Genomic DNA, 21,549 nt, shown 5'->3' on the forward strand with positions numbered 1-21,549 from the left:
AACTACAAGATAATTCAAAATCAGATGCACTAATAGTAGATGAATCGTTCGTAAAATGATCAAGGGTTGGTCTATAGATGCATTTTAACATTATTGTTTTCACAAGAATAGCTGGATGTGGATGTTCTGCTATTGCAGTGGTATATTGAATGCTTACTTAGGTGACCAGAGATCCTCACACAATGCCGCATTGTCATGATAAAACCTCATAAACTTTAAAAACAAACACACATACAAGAGTATGCACTCACTTTCGTCATAAGACTGTGCAAAATAGCTGCCTTTAATACTCGAATTGTGATCTAGTTGTTAAGTGATAAGATCTTTCTCCATCACTAACGAGAGGATCGCAATATAGCCAAACTACACGTAATAGACTTCTGCAATAAAACCTCTTGAGCCAATTAATCCATCGTCCTTTGGTTTTCTAGGCAATGTGCTAGATGCAGCAACCTACGGCGACACAGATCTTTTATTATCATTACTTGCCCCTCGTCAATTAAAAGAAAATGATACAGATAGAATGTTTTTAAAAAACATCATACAGCTACAATTCGATACTTATATGGAGATTTTATGTTATTTTCAACATTTATTTTCAGCTATATTGCAGCATCAGTTCATTAAGTCATAATATCTGAATTGCAAACGACTGCAAGTTTAGTGAAGTTTTTCTTGCCAGGAACATTCCATAATAACCACAAATCTATGCAATACAAAATATGGTAACTCATACACGATTATGCACTCACCTTGGTCATATAATATTCATGCAAACAAAGTGAAGTGAGAATAAATAAATTAGCCTTATTCTGGGAAAATGCAGCTTAATGCATGTGCGTTATGTCTTCCCAGATTAGCCTGTGCAGTCTGCACAGGCTCTTTAGGGTGACACTTTCCGCTTTTATGGTATTTTCGTTTAAATGAGTTATTTTCTTACAAAATTTTAAAAGGCGGAAAGTGTTGTTCCTGATTAGCCTCGTTAATCTGGGAAAACACTTTACGCATTTGACCCTGTTTTCCCATAACAATATAAATTTGTGGCCATAACAAAGTGATACGTTACTGCATGATCAATTTTTGAATTTTAAATTTATAGATTTACTTTTTGACAATAAACGCTGACAATATTATAAATTAACATATACAATTAATATAAATGGGTGTGTACTCAAAAACCAAAAGATAAAAGAGAAATGATAAAAGGATATCATTTATTAAATAGCATATGTCCAACTAGTAGGCCTACTTGTGTCTGATGTTGATTGATGCATTGTGGTGCAGTGATGTTACGCTTGACCACCAATCCAAAAGTCTAAGAATCGAATCCCTGTCAGGGAAGTGGGTTTTTCAGAGACCATTTCCATGTTTCCAACCCAACTAGAGGTGAACTTGTATGAAACCCAGAGGGTAGCCCATGTATCTGTGCTTTACAAACAGCACGAATAAGAACCAATAAAGTTCATGGACATTTCATAGAAAGAGCTTGGGTATCGCACCCTGATATCAATATGTGACTCTAATCTATATGTGCCATTTTATGTTGATCGTAATATATCTCTGTGCTAAATACCGATAGCTGTCTGTAATAATTGAAAAAGGTGTTGGCTGCCCCCGCTCTTCACGGGACTCGAACCAAAACATTCGTATCCCGATGTTATATCTCTGGACCACCGGCCTACCCAAGTAATTTATTTAGTTGTTCAGGCTTTGGGGCCTTCCTCTATCACTAATGAGCCGGACATCGCAATATAAATGAACTACTGACTACTGACGTACGCTTGACGCAATGTAAAATTCAAACCAAATCAAATACCATGCGATACATGTTACAACAGAGACACGTTGAGCGTTTAATTTCCTGTTGGCGTAAATAAATCACAAAAAGTAGAACTTACCTGGGCATCATTTTTTTCAAAGCGATTACAACAGGAATAATGTGTCGAGAGTGGGATTTTAAACATTCCAAGCAAAACAATAGGCATGATGTAGACGGATAAGTTTTTTTACTCGCTCTCCGCCCTTTACGGAGGATTCCAGAGGAGATATATCACGAATGATACCGGGGAATTGGATGTTGATGTTTCTAGTGATCTCCCGGTAATAGTAATTTACGTTAGAATTTGCGCTAGAATTAAGTTTTTTAATACTGGTTACCCTTTTTGCAACGTGAACTATTTATAATGGCGGTGTATGCAAAACCGGAGACCAAGTCTAAATCAGAGACGCACTAGCAATCGACTTAAGAAGTATTATAGGTCCACACAGATATTAACAGCTATTTAAATTCAAAAGCAACATAGCCAAATGCCCATAGTAAAACGTAGAACGTCATTTAACAGCATGCATGTTCTGGCCGATATTCCCTTCCATGCGTGTCCTGTTCCTGCATGTTTTAACAAGACAATGGTGTGATTGTGCTTTCGCACTGTCTGAAGAATCGTGAACGCATATCTGTTTACAACCCTGACGAGGACGTATAGTCGAAAGCGCTAGGGTTCAAGATACTTAATTTTTTAACTCTTTTAACAAGTTCTTTCGCATATATATATATATATATATATATATATATATATATATATATATATATATATATATATACAAACACAGATAATATAATGTCAGCATTTGAGCTCTTTTTAATAACGGGTTTCAGATTTTAAAAAAGGTGTCGAGTCATATCAGAATAATTTCTTGTAAAAACATGTATTTAATATAATGTTATAACTTTGATGGGTTTTAGTTGGATGTTCTTCTTGACCTGACGTGTTGATTATACAAATCACATGAGAAATGAACTATATTGTTTTTGTTGGCATATTTTTGATTTAGAATAGAAATTCTATTTAATATGTATATGCCGTTGTTAGTTAATAAACACATTTATATAAGCCGTTTATTTGTTCAACCCATCTGTATATATATTCCACAAGTTTCTAGTTTCATGTGACAAATCACAAATTTATCATGTATGTAAAGTTATAAAAAAAAGAACTGCTGTAATAAATGCGATTCTAAATAAAACTATTCAATAAACGTCTGAAACGCCTCAATAGAACCTTCGTGTTTTCACAATTTATTGTATGTATTTGTATTTGTGTTCTTAAATGATTATTCTATGTTATGTAATATTATGATGTTAAACCTTGTTATGTGACAGAGAATAATGCGTGTATCGAAGCATGAAGACGTTTTGTAGAAGTCTGAATAAATTTTCTGTCCGCCTGTCTGTCTATTCTCCAATATTGGACGGACGTATATTTTTAATGGATAAATGTCAGCGCAATGTCGGGCTGAATACGCCGTTACAGTTGTCGCGCCAAGTTGCAGGTCTCAATTCAGACCGTTGTAAATTTTGATATTGGGCCGATATCAAAGATTTGCTGGATTGTTATTTGTTATGTGTATTTTCGTATTTGTCGTGATAACATTTCGCCGCAATAATGTTTCATTCTCTATCGAAGTATTGTTTTCTCTCTCGAAAGGTGCTCGATCTTTTGTTTTACAATACAATACAGCGATATGTGCACATATCGACGTATTTCTGAGTATGTTATTATTATTGATGTGACAAGACTCCATATCAACGAAACATTAAAGGAGATTATAAATGACGTCATATTGACCAATTAAAATATGTACTAAATATACATGAGTCCTGGTTGCATGATGCGTGGACAAACCCACTCGAAAATAGAGTCTTAATCTTTCCGCCTTCTGAATAAATTCTTTATTTTTCATGCAAACGGCCACATTAACATAACTCTCACTTTAACTGTCTAATAATTATGTGAATGAGCTAATGGAGCTCATACTTTATTTATCATCAGACAGAAGTTTGCTTAGATATTAACACGCCCGTTTAAATGTACATACGTATAATAATCAGAAGATGATTGTCGGGTATTCTGTGTGGGAATAAATAATACGTACACTGTTAGTAACACGTGGATAGTAGATGTGTTTCTGTTTGATGCAATTGCGATTTCCAAGTCGTAAAGATATGCTATTATTCAGGTCTTATATTTACAGCTGTTTCTGATATCTCAGAACAACTTCAGAGGAGAAGCAACATAGTATGATATGTAATAATAGCACTCATTGAAATCGAGACATGTACATGTACATTAAAATCTCTGCGAGAACTATGGTTACCATCATCAAATGCGCAAACCGCATCGGTTGTTAAATTAATTCGATTTCCCTACGCATTCCATCCCGCGAAACCCTGCATGTTTCGCAATTCTAGTTAAAACAAGACATATATAAAATTTGCATGTATTTGTTCGTTTGTTCATACCTAGAATGCATCGGATCGCACGATTTCGATTGAACATAATGGCGTGCACATTCAGTCTAAACAAAAGGGTATACATAAAATTGAGACGTAAATCAACAAAAGAATCGAAACTTATTATAATTAAACAAAGCACACAATTGGGATAATTAAAATATCGATTGCAACTGAAACTGTGCTGTAGATTGACTAGATTGATGACACTTTTTCAGCTTTTACAGGAGTCATAAAAAACTAAATTTAGTATAAACGACACGATTACCTCAATGGCAACTTAAATCCGATACTTCTAACAATACAGTTCAAACCATATGCACGTCCATTTTCTGTTGGCCCATCCCTTTATCGAAATGTATTTTTAACCGAAATCGTCATCCTGTCGAAGCAAGGTATGTTATTCCTATCGAATTTTACAATTATTCACGACGCAAACATTTCGGAATACCTTTAGAATTCATTCGATGCCTAAATTAAATAGGGTTTTGTAAACCACCATGCCCAAAGTGTTGTCCCTAAAATTTAGATAATATTGCTGTAGCTAGTATGTTTTGTCACAGAAATGACGTCACATGAGATACATCATTAATTAAGCAATCCAGTGAATGAAAATAACAATACGGAAGCTGGTCCTGTAATCTATTCTAAATAAGAAACAAAACAGGATGATATGAAATACAAACGATAACGACACGCCACAGCTTGGCCGGATGTCTACAATCGGCTAGCCGCATAATGGCCCTTGGACTTGAGTGTTTCAATAAGCTTTATGTTTTCGATTGCATCATGCTTCAATCAATAGGTTTAAACTTATATGTAATACAACAATTTAATTCTTTATTTCATGTTAATTTCAGTAAATAGGTATGATACAGGAGTGTTATGTTAAAATCATGTTTAAATTGCACAAATGGAAATATTGACAAGCGTATTAAAATCTCTGCGAGAACAATGTTTACCATCATCAAATGCAAAGAAAGAATCAAATAAATTTCACCTCCCCACCCATTCGATCTTTTTGAGTTGTCAAATACCAAGATTTTAGTTCATCCTTACTTTTGCAACCATAGCTATTACGATTTTTTTCTGACAAAAAACAACACATAGAACTAACATGCATATTTCATATGTGGCCATCTATCCAATTACAGAGTTTCGTAAACCCAGCTTAATCAATTGTTTAGTTCTTAAGGATATATTTGTTTTGGAAGGACACACTGACGGACAGACAGACTGAACAAACTAAAAAAATGAGCATTTTCCAAGTGACCCACTATCGACATACTAAGTTTCATTAGGTTTAAATGCTCAGTAATGCTTAAAATGCTATCGATGGCTTTGCCTGTTATTACATCTTCCGTATATCTCAAGAATTGTAGTTTTTCCTTATGAAACTTGAAGGTGTATTTTTGGTGGGTATATGCTTTACAAAAAAAATATGCATGAGTACTTAGAACGTTTTCTTTACGTGTCAATATGTGTTCCCTTTTTGTTGTTTAAATGTGTATAGTTTGTAACTGTTAAGCTTTTGCGTTGTTCATTTATGTATGACTTGCACACACACACACACACACACACGCACACACACAAACTACAAGCACACACGTTCATACACACACACACGCACATACACGTACACACACACGCGCGCGCGCACACGAGCCCGAGCGCACACCCTTTTACACGTACATGCACAACACACGCGCATTTCACGCGTGTCATAACGCGCGCACACACCCGCAAGCACAAACACGAAAACATACGCACCGAAAGACCCCTCATACACAATGTACTAGTTTTTATTGTTTTATTAGTATTAAATTAAAACACCAATCTTCGGTGTTATACATATATATTTTTGTCTCACAGATCACAATCTTAATTAATTTGCGTATTTCCAGTGTACGGAAGTGCGCTTTTTTGTCTTTATTGCTGACAAGTCGTTTATTTTATTTTTTCTCTCTTTTGTGATTATTTCTTTTTTCTTATTAATTTATATGGAATATCCATTCTTTTGTATCCCTTATTTTTGTTTCCTATTTTTATTTGTTTGTATGAACATCTTATGTCTTATTATAGAGAGCAACTGGACATATTTTAAAATAGAAACTTACTGGACAAGCACATACAAATTACCATTCACATCACCCTCCACCTACTTAAATGATTAAATTATGTACTTTAAATGTTAAAGGATTAAACAATAAAGACAAACGAATAAAAATCTTTAAATGGTTAGACGAAAAAAAATATAGTATATGCCTTTTACAAGAATGTCATTTGACACTTCTTTAGCACAAACCTCAAAAGATGAATGGGACGGAGAAATCTATCTCAGTGGAGAACATACTAATAAACAAGGCATTGCCTTTCTGATAAAAAATAATATAGGGGTCACAGTCGATAACTTTAAGGAAATAATAATTGGTAGACAAGCAAGTATAGATATCAGAATACACGAAACACAAATAACACTAATCAACGTCTACGGCCCTAACATAGACGATTCCACATTTTACGAAACATTACAATCCTTTATAATTAATAACCAAGATAAAAATATTATAATCGGTGGTGATTTCAATACTGTCCTGAACCCATAATGGAAAAAAAGAATGGAAACCTTTATACTCATACTAAAAATAGAAAGATTTTAAATAACATAATTGTAACCTACAATATGATAGATATCTGGCGTACAGTATACCCAAACGAAAGCAAATTCACCTGGCACTCAAACACAAAACCAACAATATTTTGTAGATTAGACTATTTTTTAATATCTGAATCTCTTTGCAACATTATTGACACATGTAACATAAAACCAGGATTTATGACTGACCACTCTCTAGTTGAACTTAAACTCCACAATATACAACCTGAAAGAGGCCCAGGATACTTTAAAATTAACAACAGCATCTTATTAGATACACAATATCAAACACAAATAAAACAGGAAATATTAAATACAGTTCAAAATAATAAAGATGCAAACCCAAACACCTTATGGGAAGTAATTAAAGGAAATATACGTAACACAACAGTAAGATACACATCATTTAAACAAAAAGAAACACACAAACTTGAAACTTACACCATCAAAACCATTGAAAAACTTGAAAAACAATTGCATCAAACAAACACAAATGATACCACCGACATTGAAAATGAAATAACATTAAAAAAACAAATATTAGATGGAATCTATCATACACATCTCAATGGAATAATACTAAGAGCGCGTGCACAGCATGTTGAACACAATGAAAAAAATACAAAATATTTCGCAAACATTGAAAAACGTAGAAGTGAACAAAAAACTGTACACAAATTAGTAGTCAATGGCAAAGATATAACAAACAGAACTCAAATACTAGAAGAACAACGTTTATTTTTCGAAACCCTCTATAAAAGAAAAAATGTTGAAAATAACACCCTTTTTAAAAATACACATCACGCTTTAAACCAGGAAAAAAAACAACTGTGCGACGGATTGCTTAATGAATATGAATGTGGATTAGCCCTAAAAGAAATGCAAAATAACAAAAGCCCAGGATCTGATGGCATCACAATCGAATTTTATAAAATATTCTGGAATGATATAAAAACACATCTAATTAATTCACTTAACTATTCATTTAACAACGAAAACTTAACTACGCTACAAAAACAAGGTATTATATCACTTATTCCAAAACCTGGAAAAAACTTAGAATCATTATCAAACTTGCCCCCGATAAGTTTACTTAACAATGATTATAAAATTGCAACTAAAAGTATAGCAAACAGAATAAAAAAAATATTACCATCAATCATTTCAAAATCTCAATCTGGTTTCATAAAAGGACGTTACATTGGTGAAAACGTTCGTCTTATCCAAGAATGCATAAACTATTTCAACAATTCAAATAATCCTGGTCTAATATTCTTTGCAGACTTTGAAAAGGCATTCGATTCGCTTGATCATTCATTTATGGTCTCTTGCTTAGAAAATATGAACTTTGATGAAGGTCTCATTCAATGGGTCAAACTATTTTATACCGATATTATCAGTATAATCATTAACAATGGCTTCTTTTCAAACAGTTTTAACATCGAACGAGGGGTTCGACAAGGATGTCCACTCTCATCATCCCTATTTATTATTTGCATCGAGTATCTATCACATCACATCCAATCAAATAAACACATAAAAGGCATATCACTAGAACCTGACGAAGAAATCAAACAATCCCTATTTGCTGACGATGCAACTTATTTTTTAAATGACAATTACGATTCTTTCCATAACCTTATAGAGTCGCTAACCCTTTACGGAATGACATCGGGTCTTAAAATAAACAAAAGTAAATGTACTGTGCTACGAGTAGGTAAATTAAAACAAAGTAATGTTCAATATAATAAAGAAATGAAATTTAATTGGACATCCGATGAAGCCACAACGTTAGGAATTAATTTCACAAATAATGAAAGGGATACAGTTCTAAAAAACATACTACCTAAATTACAGAATTTTAAAAACTGCTTAAAATCATGGCATCATCGTAAACTTACACTTATTGGAAAAAACACAGTATTGAAAACGTTTGCACTTCCTAAGTTAATATATGTATTTACAGTTCTCCCAAATCCACCAATTGATGTTATTAACGATATAAAATCAGCAATATTTAATTTCATATGGGACGGTAAGCCTGATAAAATAAAAAGAACTCAGTTAATTCAATCTGTAGAAAATGGAGGTATCCAATTAACGAACATTGACTCATTCTTGAATGCAATCAAATGCAGCTGGGTTAAAAGATACCTAGATAGTACCAATACGAGTAAATGGAAATTATTCTACCAGAAAATCCTAAAAAAATATGGTGACTCCTTACTCTTTGAATGTAACATCAGCAATACTATCTTACATGAAATTGCAAACGAAAACATATTTCTGTCTGATGTTCTATCAGCGTGGAGTGATGTCACTCATAATCTAGAAACCCAAACCAGCAGTAAAACAATAATATGGAATAATAAAGACATAACGTCAAACAATAAGACGTTTTTCTATAAAGACTGGTTTGAACGAAGCATTAAATATGTCGACCAATTATATGACTACATAATTAAGGATTTCTACTCTTTTGATAATATATGCTACATATACGGAATACCTTCAAATAATTTTCTGAAGTACTACACACTAATCAAAAGCATACCCATACATATTAAATCTGAAATCAATACAAATAATACACCATATACTCAAACAACATTTGTAGAAAACATACTTGGAAGAAAAAACAAAACAAATAAAATATTTTACACACTACAAATTAAAAACCCTACAGAAAACTCCAAAATCCAAAATAAATGGCAAGTCCTTTTTGGAGAAAATGAACTTAATTGGAAACACATATTTACCATGCCATATAAAGCAACTATTGAAAGCACACTGAGAAATTTTCAATATAAATACATCCATATAATTATAGCTACAAATAAATATCTCTATAAATGCAAATTATCTAACTCAAATCTGTGTGACTTCTGCAGTGAAAACATTGAAACTATAGAACATCTTTTTTGGGAGTGCAAACACATCCAGCATATTTGGAATCAATTAATATCTTTTCTTGAACAACATCAACTAAACGTTAAACTATCTTTCTTAAATGTAAGTTTCGGAATTAACTCATTGAAATCAATAGACTGTAATAATATTGTGAATTTTATGGTTATATTAATGAAATATTTTATCTTAAACATGAAGTACAAAAAACAAGTACCAAATTTTAATTGTTTTGTCCATAGTCTTAAACTAAAAATCCAGATTGAGAAAGAAATAGCCCTCAGTAATGACACATTACAAATCTTTGAACAAAAATGGAATCGGATTAAATTCTCATAATGTTTTGTCCACTAATATTTATTTCACTCTAATGTTAGTTCATCCCTCTAAAATAGTTTTGTTTATTTTTTTTTCTCAATCGGACAAGATCATTGTGAATATACAACAAAACACACAAGTCCAGTATGCTTTCTTCCGACTTTATACAACTCATCATTTTTCATAACTATTTCTCTGTTGTTCTTTTCTTTTCTCTCTAAAAAATATATATATATTAGCATATCTTGTATAACATGTCTGAACTTTGTACAATCACTGTGTTGTATGCTCATATACATGTTTACATTGTATGTATGATATTGAATAAAAAATTAAAAAAAAGTTTCATCGACCTTCTTTACGTACGTTGAATAACGTTCATAGTTAACTGTTTTCCAATAAGTTAAAGCAGATTCAAGATTTCAGTGTTCTAATTTTTCTTTATCTTAACAGCCGAATTTCTTTTGACGTAAAATGTTAAATGAACTTTATATTCCTCAGTTGTTCCTCTTCCCATATACCAAGTTTAATCAAGCTAGCTAAAGAACTTTTAGAGTTATCGCAGGATCCAGATTAGCACTGACTGACGGACCCGAGTTAAACCTATAATCTCCTGGTCATAAAGTTAACGGAATTCAATTCGGTACAAAGTTAGGTTTATCTTCCTACTTGATTGCAAGTATTTTCTTGGCGAACAGACTTAACATTCGTACGTTGCCAAATTTCCGTAGTATATATATGACATTATTAAACACATAACCAAAATACATTCAGATTAAATATGAGAGAGGATAAGTTTAGCAATCGAAAGGAAACTGTCCTTAACTGGTGTAATAAACTTGGCTTACACCTATGCATAATATATGCGGCGGTGAGGCAAAAAGAAAAATAATCAAAATGTAAGACAGGAGATAAGACACGATGTGAAAAAAAGTGGTTTAAAACACATTCACAATATCTATCGAACCTAAGATGAGGAAAAATTCTTGTGAAAGAACCAGCTGCGTGATGTGAACGTATGGGATGCAAAAGGTCACAACATAAATGGGGAAAGGGTTACTTAACATTTACACTTAATTAGCAGTTTATTAACAGCCCGTATCGAAACTATGAACGTCTTTATCTATTACTTTGATAAATTTCTATTATTTACTCATCTAAGAACAACGTGCTCATTGTGATCTATTACTATTCCGTGATACCCGGCCTCCGCCGGCTCTTGCGTGACGTGCGAGTGTCAATGAACTTTTATCAACAAAGCGATATACACATATATGGGTATAAAACTCCCAAAACGTAATCATGTTTTCATAAAACCATCAAATCGACTTCTATTTAAGACAGAATACCTATTGGCTATTATACAATACAGAACAACGCACATAACACGACATAACAATAACAATAATTGCAGCTGTGGTCCCACACGGTCATTGCAAAGCATTTTAGGGTTTAACCCAATCTTCAGGCATGTCCTTACAAACCTGCACAACTTTACATACATATTCGAATAAAAAACTCAAGGATAAGCATAACGAATTCAGTGATTGAGTAGCAAAGCATTTCAACCAATTTTGATGACGAAGAAGAACTTCGCATTCTAAAATACGAATCTATACAGACCGTATATACCCCGGATGCATTTGTTTGGAAATCTGATGGAGGACATTTATCTTGTATGTTTCCAAAGAACGATATGTTAAGCATGTTCAGATCATTTGACTTCATAGCAATACAACCACTAAACGTAAGTTTGCTAAATTCGGTGTTTGTAATTCCGGCGCATTTCATTTCTGCAAATGACAGCAGTACACTCGGACATTCGTGCACGGAAAATGCCACACCGGCTAGCAAAAAGACCTGTTCACAACCAATAACAGTCGGCTTGTCTGTAGGCGCGAACATCGCTACGTTGGCAAACACAGGCACTGTTATCAGACGACCGCTGAAAGTCACATTTAAATAAGTCAGCGTCGTTGACATTTCCCTCGCAATTTGTTGTAAAGCTTCCATAGGACACGTGGAACTTACCGCTAAACGCATAATTAGGTAGCCCGACCTTGTTCGACTGGTGCGACATATTGCACATGAAATGCCGTATGTCGTTTGGACGTACTCTTCAAGAACTAACGCAAACTCAATAAAGTCACCTGACAGCATCATGCCTAAGTTGGCATGTGTGAATTCTACAGGTAATGTAAACAAAATTGCCATACCAGTCATTTTAACTAAGCTCACACATTGACCATCTATCGCCATTGATCCTCGTGGACAAAGGAGCGTTCGGCATGTTTTCTGAAAATACAAGACATTACTTATTTCATGCTATGCAATAAAATAGTAGACATATAAAGTAAATTTCACTCTGGTATTGGTCGAAAAAAAGCGGTAAAGATTGAACATTTCATTCACAGTCATACAATAGCATTATTTCTTTGTGTAAACTAGTTTTTTTTGTCTGCTAAATAACATGTTATTGCTCTTTGTGTAAGTTTAAAAAGATAAGAATTTTAAACAACATACACCATAAATACTAAACGATGAACAATAAAATTAAACTGCAAAGGACGCAGAAAGTATTGAAACTAATCCAGATTCAATAAAAAGAGCCAATTGTGTAAGCGTTGTGACGTCATAATCATCATTCTTAAAACAACGAGACTTTAGCCGCTCAGGCAATTGCAATTGGATTTTAAATCAATATATTCAAACACGAAAAATAATCAATCATACTTGATTCATGTGTGCGATGAAACTATTATGGTATGTAATGTCATATAAAACGTATATTTGTCCGATATTTTCCCATTTTGACATATTTAGGCGATACAAAATAAACCCAACATATTTACAATATATCTGAAATGCACCCTCCTCGTTGTTTTTCTAATAAATGTCAGCTTGTTTTCGTTTGGTTGGTATGAATCAAAAGTATAAGTTTGAAAAAGGCTTAAATAGCTCGAGTGATACTAAGTTTCTACTGTCGTGCGATCTTACACGAACGCCAATATTGACCCAGAGGTAACTGATAGAGGTCTTTTTTTTCTGTGAAATTTCATGCTTAGAAACGATGCGATGTGTGTCCGTGCGTTAGGATACGTTGCATTACGCTTGGTTGCTATCTGTTCGTGATTTTACAATTACAGGCGCCACGATATTAAATGGCTTGACCTTTAGTTCAAATTCACATATATTTGTCTTTTGGGTTTGTTTCGATTTAGTCGTCGATTGGGTCGCGATCCGACAGGATTTCCAGAATAAGCACTTTCTTGTACGAGTTAATGCGTTTACTACGTGTATAAAAAATCAGTGCGCTGCGTGACAATATGCTATGATTTCCGGTGCGATATCTAACAAGATTTAACCAATGGCATTCATGATACTTGCCACGACGGTACCCGAATAATATAAATACAGTCCGTTTGGCTATCGATTTCATCTATTTTTGAGATATATTGTATCAGAACGTTACATCAGATCGATTGCAATCACCACGATGTGAAAATACAAATAACGTGAATAAGATTTGTTGTTTTCACACTCCATTACGATCTGATACGATTTTAACGATCAACAATTGAAATCAGTAGATCGTGCTTATCGAAGATTATTTTCTTAGTCGATCAAAAAAAATCCTCGATTTACGGGCGACCAGATTTATATCAATTTTCAATAATACCTGATAAGATAAATTAGGTTTACCACGATATATTCGTCATTAATGCCACTATTTGAATCACCACTATCGTTGTAGCGGATACGTAGCATACTGTTAAATAAAGTGACGTTTCTAACACAAATGGGGATGCACACATGCAATGGATACAGTTTCCATATAAAATTGGTTTAGTGTACATAAAGACTATACCAACCGTAATGTGGTCATATACTTCTGTAACGTTACACTGGATACCATCAGTCGGAACGCGTGTATCGACCGATCTATGGACATCAAAAAGAGTGTATAGTGAATGTTTGTTTCTTAGAAATCCCAAAATATTTCTTCCAGCGAGTTTGACGTCACATAAGTGGTATGTATTTTTATTTCCAATAAAGAGATCATTACACAGGAAACAATCCGGGTTTGCATACCCAATCAATGTATTTTGAGAAGGCCCATATATTATTATGTTATTATTAGTTGTATCATTACAAGCATCCATTCTGAGAGAGTCCGATTCAATAGTTTTTGAACAAGTCCGGTGTGGGCTTAGCACGCATCGATTGACTTTTTCATCTGGTGGAATTGCGAGAGCCAAACAATTGTTAGGGACGTAGTTGTCCCGGCCCTCTGGGGTTTCAAACGTTTGGGAAAACAATCCATCACACATACTTATACGTATTTCCCACTTTTTAAACGCGGTTACTCCATGACATAGCGCACAGTCCTCATTACGGTACACTCTCCCTTTGGAATCAGAAACTACATGGCCGAGGGATCGCGAAGCGTTTTCGCACATTTCTGATCTTTGGAAAAGTCCACGAGGACATGATGAGATGACTCTGTAACCAAAAATATAAGTTTTTTCGTCGACGCTTAAATTTATGTCGTAGACTTTATACCAGGGAACACAGGGGACAACTGACGGTTGTTCTTTAACGTCAACGGTAACTGTATCGGGGCAGCAATTTTGAAACGAGTAACAGTCAGCTTCACAGGAACACTCCTCACAACACGGGGTCAGATTCGGGTTGGTATTCACCTAAAAAGTATAAAGCCATACAGATATTAAAACAATAAAAAAACATGTTTAATGTCCAAACTCTAAAAGTAGCAGTATTCTAATTATTAGTATTCAATAGTAACAATCAACTTAAGTAATGTCTCATATAATGATAAAATAAAGTATACACATAATTTAAAGAATAAGCGATTTTTTTTTCGTTTCAAAATCATTTAGAAAAAAACGTTTAGGAAAATTACAGTAAGTGTTTTTTATATCCGTCGAAGATTATTGGCGTCGCACTGAATTGCGGCGACTCGTATGTAATACGTTTTTTTTCGACTATTGGAGGAGAAGTTATTTTACGGATCAATAGACCTATTTTTGTTGTCAGAATATCTTGCATAAAGGTGATTTTTTTGTGTAAATTAGTGTTAATAAGTACTTCATTTGTGCCTATTACATTTACTACACATTTATTGCCAATAATGCAAAGCTAATTCTTTTAATTATTAACTGATCACAGGGACTGGGCAATAATAAAAGATCACAGGGACTTGGCAAATACGCGAACCGGTGAAACTTTCTGGATATGTATAAAAACAAAACTTAATCAAAATATATGTATTCTGTGGTTTTTCTAACAATAGCGCAGACGTCTGCTGTTCGAGTTTTGGTTAACGCGTAATTTCTTCAATTGTACAAGACGACAGCGAGTTCACGGTTTATTGCTTTATTGATAACCGTTACACTACAGTCACTTATTAATATCTTTGTTAGAAGGTGATTTTTTAAGCGGTTCCGTAGTGACGTGGTTACACGCTCGCGTCACATGTGAGAGGCCCAAGGTTCGAGCCCCAGTAGAATCATTTTATTTGTGTTCAATGTAACCTTTTTGTTTTGATGTAGACATTTTAGTTTAAATAAATATGCTGTTTTATTGTAACCATTTTTTGTTTTTATTATGCCCATGAAATATATGTGTGAGAGGGGGGGGGGGGGGGTCGTAAACACGTCAGAACTTTTACAGTGTTTTTATATCAATGAGTACTCAACCCCTATCGTAAATGAGCAACGTAAGAATACGTTCAGAATCATATACCCTTGTAGTTGATTAAAATATAAATTACTCTTAAAAGATGTAGCAGATTTTTTTAAACCTACACAGTTCTGTTCCATAAATGAAAACTGCACACTCAGCAAGAAAAAAAGGGAAACCAATGTAGATAAAATGAACTATGAAATATTAGTGGGTTATAACACAACATCAGAGATAATGGTTAATTGGGGGTTATAACTCAAAATCATAGATAATGGTTTTACCAGTATCTTTTTCTATTTTGTTTAAAATAATCAGCCAATATATTAATATTTACATTAGAAAAAAAGTCGTTCCATGTAACTTTATTGAGTGCCTTTTACACTGAAATTCCCGACGCCCTTTGATGCTCTGCATCAATACTTATCTTGTTCTCCACTCAAATATTAATCGTTAGATTGCTGACCATAATCTAGAAATTAAAAAGTGTGTTGATTTTATTGAAACGAGGATGATCGTTTGTAAAATAGTGTAGACTATAATAATCATTTTAAAGTTGTTTCTCATTTTACTGAATACAAATTACACTTACAGTATTTGTATGTCCCCCACCACTATAGAGGGGGACATATTTTTTGCCCTGTCTGTTGGTTTGTTTGTTTGTTGGTTTGTGTGTTTGTTTGTTTGTGTGAGTCAAACTTTACCATTTGCATAACTTTTGCAATATTGAAGATAGCAACTTCATATTTGGCATGCATGTGTATGTCATGGGGCTGCACATTTCGAGTGGAGAAAGGTCAAGGCCAAGGTCATCCTTCAATATTAAAGGTCAAATATATGGAGACACAGTGTTTCACAAACACATCTAGTTTTAAATCAAATAATAGATTTTTATTCCATCTCAAAATATCACTTAAAAAAAAAGTTCATATGTAAAAAGGCACTCAAAAGGTCTATAAACACTTATGAGTAAATCGTTTTATTCTAAAAATATCATTTAAAAAATGACAATGGGAAACTATGCTATAACTAACGTGATACCTTTTCGAGGTTTTTAAAAGTATGTTTAAAACGTATTAATAAATTCCACATGGCCATAATATAAGCCTTGTTCTGATAAAACTGGGCTTAATGCAAGTGCGTAAAGTGTCATCCGAGATTAGTCTATGCAGTCAATACAGGCTAATCAGGGACGATACTTTCCGTTGTTATGACATGTTTTCGTTAAAATGAAGTCTCTTCTTAGCAAAAATCAAATTTTGGCCTTAAGTGTTGTCCCCTATGAGCCTTAGCGGACTGCACAGGCTAATCTGGGATGACACTTTACGCACATGCATCATGCCCAGCTGTCTCAGAACGCGACTCATGTAAACACAATAGATCTTCACCTGCACCAAATTGAGATAAACTTAATTATGGCATATTATTCTGTATTTATGGCAAGGAGCCATAAATGAAGCAACAAACCAAAACTTATTACATAGCTTGTATATAATTTTTGCAAAAGTTAAAATGTAAGATAAACCAATGTGAAAGCTCACCCTTGTTGCATTTTCATTGCAGAGATTGTTGTATGGACATACTTCTTTAAATGTTCGGATATATTCTTCTGAAAGTATTCCGCACACACACGACAGTACGTGGTGAACTATGAGAAACGCAAATGTCCCTTTCATTATATAGCCTGTTGTGCCAGCCGTTGACATCTTTTCATCTTTCTATGAAATTAATGTGATTGGTATGCTTCACGACGAGTCCAATAAATAAACATTAATTTATATTAAGTTAGTCAATGCTATGCGCTGTAATTCACGGTTCTTCTGCTTAATAATTAATAAATTAAAACACGTCTATTTTTTCGCAATAATTTTGTTCTAGAAAAGTATCAAGCATGCCAATATAGTAAGTCTTAATCAGCACTTCAAATGTTTCTAGCGCAACTTAAAATATAGCATAGCATTGAAAAGAAAGCGAACGTCTTTAACAGGAGCACGTTAGAACGAGAAAACAGTTTCCAGTTAAGAGATAGAGTATATATGGGTTCGTTATTTGTCCAATACTGAGGAGCCTTCTGCTATGCCAACAACAATTTGACGAATCATGTGGCTCAACTACTGTATCAACGCCTTGCCTCAACGTCCAACCAATAGCGTCCAAATATAAGAAACAGATACTTGACTAGTTAACGAACATATAAAGTAAGATCCGGTTTGAAAAAAACAACAACTTTCAAACATCAGTGTCATAGCAGAAACAAATCTAAAATTTAAATAACATTGTTGATGTAAATTTCCTTTCTGGCTCGCTTTTTTTTCAAACTATAATGTTCACACCAAAGTCATAGATAAATATAATTTCATTTGGCGTGTCGATATTTGATATGACTTATCAATTAAGTCATATGATTGTAACATTACGAAATTTCTAGTCGACATGTAATATACAACAGAATAATAACAGGTTTAGATTTTAATGAATTTATCAAATTAATAAAAATCAGCGATGCAATAGAAGAAATACAAATAATAATAAAAACCTGTCACCAATATCACTTTATTTTATCACATAATTTAATATGGTAAAACGCAGTATGTATATGTACCACAATAACTTAATTTGACGTTAGTGTTAGTTGCTGAATAATGGATCCGGGGTCTAGCGGAGACATACCGACCCGACAATCTAGGCATCATAGTTCATGTTCCCCTGAACAACTTAAATACGTTTAACCTAGATGTTTAAAGTGTTTAATATGCTTCAGACAATTTAAGATCCAATATTTCCATTAATTTTAAGGTATACAATATTCCGTAACTGATCTTATATGGAAGCGAATTTGGTAGCACACGATATTAATGCATGCACACGCTCATGCCTTTGATGGGTGATTACCGCGCTTGTGCCGAGAAAAAGTTGTATCTGTATTCAATACTTCAAAAGGTATGTCGAACAAGCATGCACACACATTATACTTATGTTTCAAAACTACACAGGTTTTTAAATTGTTTGTCAAAGCAATACAAGAAAAGACGGAGAGGCGCATGCTAGCACGCTGTTTAATCTGTTTTTAAACTTCTATAAGTGAAGCAGCAAAGCGTTTTGGGTTACAAGGGACGCAAGTACATAGTGTGTTAATGAGGGCCATAACTCAAGTTTTGCCAAATAACAAAACAAACAATATAATTGTTGTTTGTCAAACTGAACATAAATATACGCATCAGGGCTTTGTCGTTTCCGAGAAGATTCGTAAAGTGTTTTTTTTGCAATGTGATCGTCTGGGTGTTGCAAGTTTTGCCCCACTTATATGACTGAAGAAAATGTAAATGGGGCAACACGTTTTGCGCACGACATATCTGCAGGGTTTATGTCAGGGATCGGTCAGTTACCACGGGAAGAAAAATCTCGGTCTTTGTTCAATCTGTGTCAACGAGAAAAGAAACTGCGTCCAGATCTCTCCGGATGCGGCGCCCCAGCCGGGACCTTGTCACGAAAGGGGTCTTAGACAATTCTTTGCTATTGTCATAGTTCATTTTGAACCGAAGGTTTGTCAAACTTTTTGGTGGTAATAAAGTACGTTATAAAACCACAACAAGAGAGTCATGCTGGCCCTGTATCGCTCCACTGTTTTTTATGCAAAAAAGCGTTCAATGCTCTTGGGTTGAAATGTACTCAAGCATGTGAATATCTCTTTCTATTCCTCGTCCCACTGGGCGCTTAAAGTTGGAAGGGTGAGCATTTTTAAATATGGAAAACGTTACTACGGTGTTACCTAAACAGACTAAAAAGCACGGGAATCGTCGCACATGTTCTTTGCTTATAACGTTGGTACATTTATCTCTCCAAAAGATATTGTCGTTCTTTCTATTTCAAATATTTTTAGATGCTGAAGATCAAATCTACGCATGTTCTACAAGATTAATGAAAGTTCCTTCATTCAATCATGAATCTTTTTCAAAAATTCCAAAAAGTGTTTGTAGGTTTCAAGGTTTCTGTTACTTATATATATCTCATGACATATGCAAAATACCTAATGACGTAGATCACCTGAACTTTACTTCATTCTTGAGGCATAAGTGAGTGTAGCAGGATTGTTAACGTGGTGAAGAAATTGTTTATTGTAAAAAGAAGATATTAGCCTGAGGAAACATTAAGTTACGAGTTTTTAGGTTCATGCGGTGCCGAAAGGCAGTAGGAATGATAAGTTTGTAGAGGTTGTTTGTTAAACAAAGTAAATGTTTATGAGACAAAAAATGAATTATAATTCATCAAGATGTTGCGATCATGGCAACACTACTTGCATATGGCATGAGGTTTAAAGAGATATCATGAAAAACAATTAGCTTGACATAACTTGCCTTTATTTTTTCCATCTGACTTTGGTTACCTGTCATGTTTTTGAAAAATCTTAGGATTGCCATATATTGAAATAAGGTATCTGACCTATTCTCTGATAGGTTGCTAGTAATAGACTTAGCGGCAGTCATGTTATAAACAAGGGGATTGTTCACGGCATCGGTAAAATATACTTTTTATAGATACATCTTTTTTAAGTTGGATTCTCCTTACTTCTTTGCTACTGAATATTAAAATCCCTTATTTCAATGTTGTTAAGTTTATCTTGAACAAATATTGTTTGCAATCTGTTTATACATCATAAAATGATGTCATTAAAAAAAAACATGTTGTTTGAATTTTAACCGTTTTATCTTTTTGAATCTTAAGAACCCCCCTTCAGATAAAAAAAAATCAGATTACTGGTTATCCCATTTAAAGCAAAAAATTCTGCCCACATCAGAACAACCAAGTTTCATGTTTGTATAAACGTGATCTATCAATGATCCAGATGAATGTGTAGGATTTTGCACAAGCTGTTTGCTTGCAAATGTGTTTAGCATAAGTTTGACATATCTTCATTTCTGTACAAGTTTATATTTAGATCACCTTGTATTATGAGACATTCTTCCTGCTGAGATTTTCACTTAAGACTGGTTCTCTAATAGCTTGTGTCCAGACTGATTCTCTATTTATACCGATCAGAAGGAATAAAAGTATCAACATTGCAGATACAATGTACTAATAATTTACCATTCCCTGCATTTATATTTTATAAATAGAACTCAGTTGCATTATTTGAACAAACTTTGTAGAAGACTATAAGATGTCACTACATTTCAAATTTGGTAGCTTTAGTTTATGGACTAGATTTTTTTTTCAAAAAAATAGGCCCTATATTGTCCTACTTTCAATTTAGTTAACCCTGGGATACCATTGAAACACCATTCAATGTCCAAGTAAGTAGGTATTCTTAAAAAAATGAGTGAACGTTGCACATTTAACTGACAAAATTTTCTACGTAATACCTTATTTTCAAGCGTTTATTTAGACCATAATACTGTATATTGATTTATAAAATCATAACTAGACAATAAAACACGAGGACGATGGGCCTAAACGCGCTAACCTGAGATTCAATTAGAACAATTAATATGCAATTTTTCGGTTAACATTTTCATCGTGCAAATAGTGTTTTAAACCACACAGACGTTACTTGTTAGGGTTTTATTGGTCTTCTACACGCTACTACATTAATAAAATGTTTAGAATTTATACACGCAATTGATACTTTACACACACCTGTTGACCATTAGTGATTCTACATGGAAAGTCAGCATAT

This window comes from Dreissena polymorpha, chromosome 9 (assembly GCF_020536995.1).
Source record: "Dreissena polymorpha isolate Duluth1 chromosome 9, UMN_Dpol_1.0, whole genome shotgun sequence".
Classification (NCBI taxonomy): Eukaryota; Metazoa; Mollusca; class Bivalvia; order Myida; family Dreissenidae; genus Dreissena; species Dreissena polymorpha.